This window comes from Alligator sinensis, unplaced genomic scaffold (genome assembly GCF_000455745.1).
Source record: "Alligator sinensis unplaced genomic scaffold, ASM45574v1 scaffold93_1, whole genome shotgun sequence".
Taxonomy (NCBI): domain Eukaryota; kingdom Metazoa; phylum Chordata; order Crocodylia; family Alligatoridae; genus Alligator; species Alligator sinensis.
In genome coordinates, this window is record NW_005842243.1 from 822,681 (window position 1) to 830,489 (window position 7,809).

General features: G+C 45.2%; 1 long non-coding RNA gene across 3 annotated transcripts in view; it reads right to left on the reverse strand.

Moving 5' to 3' along the window:
- The window catches only part of LOC102380261, a 43,816-nt gene extending 37,864 nt beyond the window's left edge, over positions 1-5,952 (reverse strand). For 2 of the 3 annotated variants that reach the window (XR_324297.1, XR_001358322.1), the window contains exon 1: positions 5,383-5,441. This is a non-coding gene — a long non-coding RNA (uncharacterized LOC102380261). Of the gene's footprint in view, positions 1-5,382; positions 5,442-5,881 lie in introns of those variants that run through there. The other variant, XR_001358323.1, reaches the window with a different exon arrangement.
- Between the last annotated feature and the right edge of the window lie 1,857 nt (positions 5,953-7,809).

Here is a 7,809-nt window from a genome sequence, read left to right on the forward strand (position 1 = left end):
AGCTCACAGTGGCAGCCCACCCTCACTCTGTGCACAGACTGGGTGGGCACATGCATTCCCCTTGGCTCCCCTGCAATGCACGTAGCAGCGGCAGCCCCCGTCCTCCCCACCCTGTATGTGCCACCAGGCTCCCATAATTCCACAACCCAGCCCAACCGAGGGCCCCATTCACCCCTGCCCCTCTCCTTCCTGCACTGCGGGGATCTCAATCTGCTCCCCCAAGCCCACTCCCCTTCACAAAGAAAGTATACTAAAACTTGCCTTCCATGCTGGGCAGTCGCACACCGGGGCTGCAATCCTGGCTGGCTGCAATCCCAGCTGCGTATCACAGTGTATATAGCCCACCCTCCTCCGCCCCGCTGCAGCAGCCCAGAGCCTGCGGCTGGGATGCCCTGTGGCCATACCTGCTGCCCTGTGTTTGGAGGGGGTGAGCTCCAGTAGCCCCCACCCTCCCTGCCCTTCTGCCACCTATGCTTGCCACAACCCTATACCATGTAAAATATGGCCTGGTGATCTATGTGAGAGATGAGATTACTGACTATAATCACAATCCTAAACACGGAACACACAGGCACTGCTACAACAGCTATTAAGATTGGCGAGCTGAGAGTTATCAGCATCTACAAACTCCCCAAAGAAGAATGGCCGAATCCAACTCTCCCATCCCCCCAACATCTAACTATATGTGGGAGACTTTAACAGTCACCATAATGAATGGGGCTATGATATAAATGACAACAATGGGGAGGCTCTGATAGATTGGATGTCAGCTTAGGATGTTCACCTTGTGCATGATGCCGAAAATCATGCAACTTTTCGATCAGCAAGATGGGAAGGGAATACAACCCTGACCTACTCGTCTCATCAGATAGCAAAGGTGTCCCTATACACTTGTCCCAAACCAATCACTCAGACTTCCCATACAGCCAACATATGCCAACTATCAGCCACATAGGGGTTGAAATGCCTGTCATGCCAACAAAACAAGTGTCAAGATGGAACATCCATAAGGCAGACTGGTCTGGATTTACTGCCAACGTGGAGAAAACCATCCACCACATCCCCCTGGTGCCAAAACAGTACAGTCGTTTCATGGCCTTGCTTCTTGCTGCAGCTAAGAAGAACATCCCTCGAGGTTTCAGAGAGCGATACATCCCTTGTAGGATCCGTGACTGCAAAGTACTTTTCCAACAATATCAATAATCTGGAGACCAAGCAACACCTACACGTCTACTTGAATCTTTGGATACCTGTAGACAACAAAGCTGGCTGGACTGCATGGAATCCATAGACCTTACATGCACAAGCCATCGGGCATGAAGCCTCCTGAGGAAATTTGGAGCATCAAACCCAGCAGAGGCCACTGACCTGTGAGTCAGTGCAAATACTCTTGCTGCCAACTTGGAGGGCAACTCAAAGGGATCCCTTGATAAAACAACACAAACGAAAGTTAAGAAAAAGCTCAGAGAGATAATGACAAATTGTCCCCAGTCCTCTCAACTGTCAGATCATTTCACTCTTGTGGAACTGGATGTTGGCCTAACATCCACAAAAAGTGGCAAAGCTGGTGGGAAAGATGGCATTCCACCAGAATTCCTCCACCATCTTGGCCCATTGGCAAAACAATGGCTTCTGGCTCTCTTTTCAACCATAATGGATAACGGCCATATTCCGCAAATCTGGCATAAGGCAATGGTGATAGCCCTGCCAAAACCAGGAAAGCCAGTACATGACCCTGGGAGCTACAGTTCTTTACTGTGCACAACTTATAAGCTCCTGGAGAGGCTCATCCTTCTAAGAATTAGCCCTATCATCAACCTATTACTCTCCCAAGAACAGGCTGACTTTAGACCCCATCATAGCTTCTGCGAACAAAAGTCCTTGCCATCACTACAAACATTAAGGCTGATTTTCACTGCAAGCTCAAGACCAGGACCACCTTCATAGATCTTTCCTTGAGCTATGATACTGTGTGGAAACACAAACTGATGCTCAAACTGTCCCTGCTGCTCCCATGTGCCAAATTATTTCAGCTGCTGTGGACTTTGATGAGCAACAGAAGGATGAAGGTCTACCTACAAGATAAGGTCAGCACTCCAAGAATACTCAACAACAGCCTCCCACAGGGTAGTGGCACCAACAGTTTTTAACATCTACATAAGTGATATGCCCTACGCATCATCATGGAAATTTATCTACACTGATGATATTGCTTTGACCACACAAGCAAAAATCTTTTCAGGATATTGAAGTCACATTGAACTCTGACTTATGAAAGAATTCAGCCATTACTGATAAGTGGAGATTACAACCAAATCCAACCAAGTCCATCATGTCCACATTCCATCTTGACAATTGCAAGGCACAGAGCACCCTCAACGTCACCTTTTGTGCAGAAAAAGTGTGTCACGACCCAACTCCTATCTACCTTGGGGTGACTCTCGACTGCTCCCTAACCTACCACTATCATCTCCAAAAGACTGCCGTAAAAACAAAGGCATGAGTGAACATAATCTGAAATCTCACCAGCAAAAACTGCGGTGCAAAACCTACCATCTTCAGCTCTTCTGCCATAGGCCTGGTCTTCTCAACAGCTGAGTACTATGCACCTGTCTGGGCCTCAAGCCAACATACCAAACTCATTGACACACAACTCTACTCAGTAATGAGGACTATCTCTGGAACTCTGATATCAGCTCCAGTGTAGTGGCTACCAGTACTTTCAAACATTACTCCTCCCTCTGCTTGACAGGATGCAGCAACATGCAGAGAAATAGTGCATACCAATAGTAATCCAGACCTTCCTATCCACAGAGATCTTCAACATCTCCCAACTCGTCACATGATTTCATGAAAACCTTTCTGGCCATAAACCAAGCATTTCCTGTATCACAACAGTGAAGAATCTTGGAGTAAAGCCTGAGCAGAAAACACTTTCCCAAATAAACACCTTGTTTCTGACCCAACAGTGCAACAACTGGGTTTCAACCTTCCACAGAGCATGTGGACAACCCTCAATAGGATATGCATTGGACATGGCTAGTGTGGCCACCTGAAGTACAAGTGGCACCTAAAAACCTCTCCTGTCTGCAACTATGGAAACTTGAACCAAACCTTAGAGCACATAACAACACCCTGCCCCAAATACAAGTTTGAAGGTAACATCCTGGAGTTACACTTGCTTTCCAATAGGGCACTGGTCTGGTTGGGGAATTTGGAATTAAAACTGTGATGATAGCTCTTGCTCCTAAAGTCTTATGATAGGAAGGAAGGACAGGTCCAGTCAGCATAGTAGGTGGTCCCAGCATACCAGTAGCCTAATGTCAAATTTTTGTAGGCGTGACAGGGAAGGGGAATTAAAGGAGAGGCTTGAAGGGAGGTAATGAAGTATCTTTGCAAATATTTTACAGGAAGCCTCTCCCAAATATGAGGGGTAGCACAGGGGATAAGATAAAGCCCACAGTCTCTTACACAAGAGGATCTTAAACATCTTGCTAGCAGTGTTTTTTGTTAAAGCAGGCATAATGTCTGGTAAGGCTAGCTTTCAATATCTCAGGTAAGTCTAGCTTTCCTATACACTGCAGTCTCAATGTGGCAAAATGATGTGGTTTCAGCACTGAGCAATAGGCCCTAACATGCAATTTCTCAATCTCTGTTGGATTATTAAGTCTTTCCTTTCCTATTATCATTTATAACATACAGCATTTGTCCAATTCATTTTCAAGATGCCCGATCTTTTCCTGCCTCCTAGCCCTTTACACACACACACACACACACACTACACTTCATCTTCAAACCAAAAAAAGAAAGAAGGAAAAAAAAAAAGAAAGAAAAAGATTCATTCACAAAGTTCCCTGGCAGGCCAGGAATCAAACCAAAAATTCTCCAGTGAAATCTGATACAATTAGTCAAAGCAGGAAGCAAGTGGGTCACTTCAGATAAGTGGCACCCTGGAGGGAGCAGCCTTGGATTGTTAAACTGACACACGTATTGAAGTAACAGCCAGTCCTGGCAGGCTTCTCCCTGGTACAGCACTGCACACTCTCATTGCTAGCAGTGGATTTTACTAAAGGCACAGTTGACATAGAGCTATAACAGCAGAGCTGTAATTATGCATCCAGTCCCCAGAAATAAAACAGGATCCGATGCATCTGGTGGTAGTGAAAGTGAACTTTTGCTAGCAAGACCGTTACATAAGTGACTATGGTATAAAACAAAAGAGGGTTTCAGACTGCGTCTCTACAGAGATGAGCTACTGCTGTTCCTCATTAATGCTGTGATTTTCTTATGCCCACAAGATACTCCACTTTCACTTGTCTCCCTCAATTGGACTTTGTTCATCACTACCAGTAGAATAGGGTCACTGCATGAACTCTTAGGCATGCATTAAGGGAGACGACTGCAGGAAAAATCATTTAATGTTAAAAAATCTTACTTTAAAAACTCTGGACTGGGTAGAGAGACTAGTGATTATATACTTCCTTGCCATCTTGCAGCCAGAAGTGTGTATTGAATAACAAGCCATATGGTCAATAGCTAGATTTTTGCTTCATCTCACTTTGAGATGAATTACATTCATTGCTCTCTCTTCAGTCACGCCCTCTGCAGAGTAATTTAGAAGGGAAATTATACAGCTAGAATTTTCAAACAAACATCACAGGCAGGCCATTTGGCTTGATGGAAATATGTTGAATGTATGTGGAAGGTACCTGGAAGAACTGTGCCCAGGTGAAGAAAAGAAAGTCTACTGTTCAAAGAACATAATAATTGTAAAACAATTTTTGCAGGTTTTGGTTTTTCTGCACACATAATTAGATGCACAATTATGCCTGCGATCAGACCTCTACCATACATAAAGCCTTTTCTGTGATGTTGAGGTTATTCATCATTTCAGATGACAATGCTTTGTTTTCTGTATACTGGATCTTAATGTTCATAAGCTCTCTACTTCATCGCATAGAAATCAGCCATTTTGCCCTCAGAGCTACTGCAGCCTGTTACAGAGGAAACAAGCCTTGCTTTCTCATTGAGTATTTACTTTTGTCCACATTTTTTTCAACACAGAATAAGTCATAACTCATCCAACTTGTTCTTTCTTTCAACTGTAAATCATGAAGACAAACAAGAATTAGAATTCTGTAGACACCCAGATAAATATCAATCTCTCTATAGGGGCACGGTTGTCACTAGTAGTTTCCTCCCAGGCTCATGAACACATTTTATTGTTTATAGTGCAACACCTACTATTTCCAGCAAACAGAAAGTCCAATGCCAGGAGAAGATCAGATCATGTGATATTTTAGCCCCATTAAATAGCCTCCTTAACCTTTAAGTCTGACTGCCCCTCAAAAATGACAAGCCATATCAGCTCAGGAAACTTACCAGGCTCCAGAACAGAGTCCTCAAGAACAGAGAACTGTTATAGGCAGCCTGCTTCTTTGCCCAGAAGCAGTATAGTTACATCCCAGTTGGATTAATTAACACAGGGACTGCCACTTAGCAGTGCTGATTGGTCTGCCCAAAGTGCTACACAGATGTGGTTACACTGCTTCCAGGTAGTAGGCAGCCCACATGGAGTAGCACAAAGTGCTTGAGCATGGTGCTCTGAAGCACAGTAAATTTCCTGTACAGACGTAGGGCCTTGTTGCATGGGACACTTTGCATGTTTTTTCTTGGATCATAGTAAGAGTTTCCATGCTGCATTAAGGCTAAGTACAGACAGTTGACATGCCCAAGGCTGAATCAATTCAATCTTTGCAGATTAATCTAAACTGCAGAAATTAATCTGAGAAACAATTAGATATGCATTTACTTTTCATTCAGGAAATGCAGCCACATGCCTGTAGTGGCCCAGGCCAGCAGCCAGGGCACTAGAGCATACCTCTCTGGCACTGAGCCAGCATGAGCTGTGGGTTTGCTTCTGCTTCCTGGTGCCTCTGAGGTCTCTGGGATTTGCAGTCCAGAAGCATAGCAGCAGGACTCTCCAGGGTTTCTCATTACTTGCTCTTCCTGCTTCCAGGTGCCTCTGGGATTTGTAGTGCACAGTTGTAACGAGCACTAAATTTCAGTAAGTTTAGCAGCAGGGCAGCTCTGTACTTGGGGGGAAGGTGGGTTTAACTCCCCTTCCTGGCCCCAGACCACAGCTGGGGTTTGCCTGGGTGGGGACAGTCCCTAGAGCAGACAGCACAGCCCAACCCAGGGCTGGAAAGCATGCTGGGTGGCTGTGATTTAACTTGAACCAGGAAGGGGTCTGGTACAGAAGTTTCATAAATCAGTTTGACCCAAATCAGTTAAGTCTGATTCTACATTCAACCAGGTTTATCTTAAACCAATTTCAACCATTTTGAAACTGGTTTATGTGCACTTATGTGCACTTTTCTGTTACAAATTTAAACTAGTTTCTGATCACTTAACCGGTTTATATGTAACTTCTGTCCCTAGCCTAACAGTTAGAACATGTCCTGAGCAGTCACATGGGGATGCTTACTATGATCTCAGCCTGCTCTGGAGCCAGCTGTGCTTCATCTGCCTTTCCTCCCCTCAGACACTGACCCCCGCACCAGGTGCTGCAGCTTGCATATCTGCCTCTGCAGAGGTGCAACTCCCATGCCTGAAGCTTCCACCCTCCCAACCGTATGCCAAGCACTGTCCAGCCTAGGGTCACCTGCCCCGCGGCAAGCCAGGTCTCTGTAGCTAGCAGTGGGCAGAGGGAGGGATGGGGAGCTAAGTCTGAAAGAGGGTGCCACTCATCCTTCTGGACTGGCGGAGCAAGCCAGGTCTTTGTCATGGGCAGTCTTGAACCAACTCGGATGTGATGCTGAGGCTGGTCTGAGGCTCCTTGTCCCCCGCTCTGCTGCACTGGCATCTTGAACACATATTATCTCTGTGGAGCAGCACACTATGTAATGCTGTCTGGAGATACCCCTCCCATGAAAAGTCATAACTTTGGTATGATACAATCACGCTTAGCATGTGTTTTGTTGCTTGAATGTGTGAACACTCACATTTTAAGTGCAGTTAATACATCATAAGTGTAATATGTGACATGACCTATAGCCATGAGCACAAGCACCGGAGCCTACAAACATGCCTAACTAACCCTCCAGCCTTGGCTTTGTTATGGTCATGCAGGATGTGCTCTTTGAATGGAGACATTTTTCAAGAAGAAAAAATGTGAGACCTAAATCCATAGGCATAGAAATGCTTATTAGGCATCTGTGATATACCAGCAACCTTTTTATTGCCTCCAAAGCATGATAACTTGCTTGCCCTCAAATACCACATACTGTGTCTAATAAAGTTGATGTGGGTTGATTGATTATACGACTCGCACTCATACAGCCGCATGCAGCATGTAATGTGAGATATTTAAATGTATCTTTTCATTTTAAAGAAATTAAATGAGCATGAGCATTGTGCCTAGGCATGATGTATTATCCTGAGACCTAGTCAGTCATTTAGCAGATGAGGACTCAGGGCTATGTTCTGTTTCATGCACTAGGCATTTAAAGTGTAGCTGCAGGCAAGGTCCTGAGGTACAGGGCGAGAACCAGGACTGCTTCACCTATGAAGGCTCTCAGTGCCCCTCTACTTTCAGTAGGTGCACAGCTCATCCTGTCCAGGAGGTGAATCTTATATTTCCCTGCAGGGGCTCACAGTTCTCCCATTTACTTCAGTGGGCAACATTTCAGTACCTCTGGAGATGGATCCTCCATTACGCAGGTGGTACCTTGCCCTTCATTCACTCCACTAGAGTATTCTGACTTGTGCTAAGACATGTCTAGCTGATTAAATTCCTATGTCTTTCTG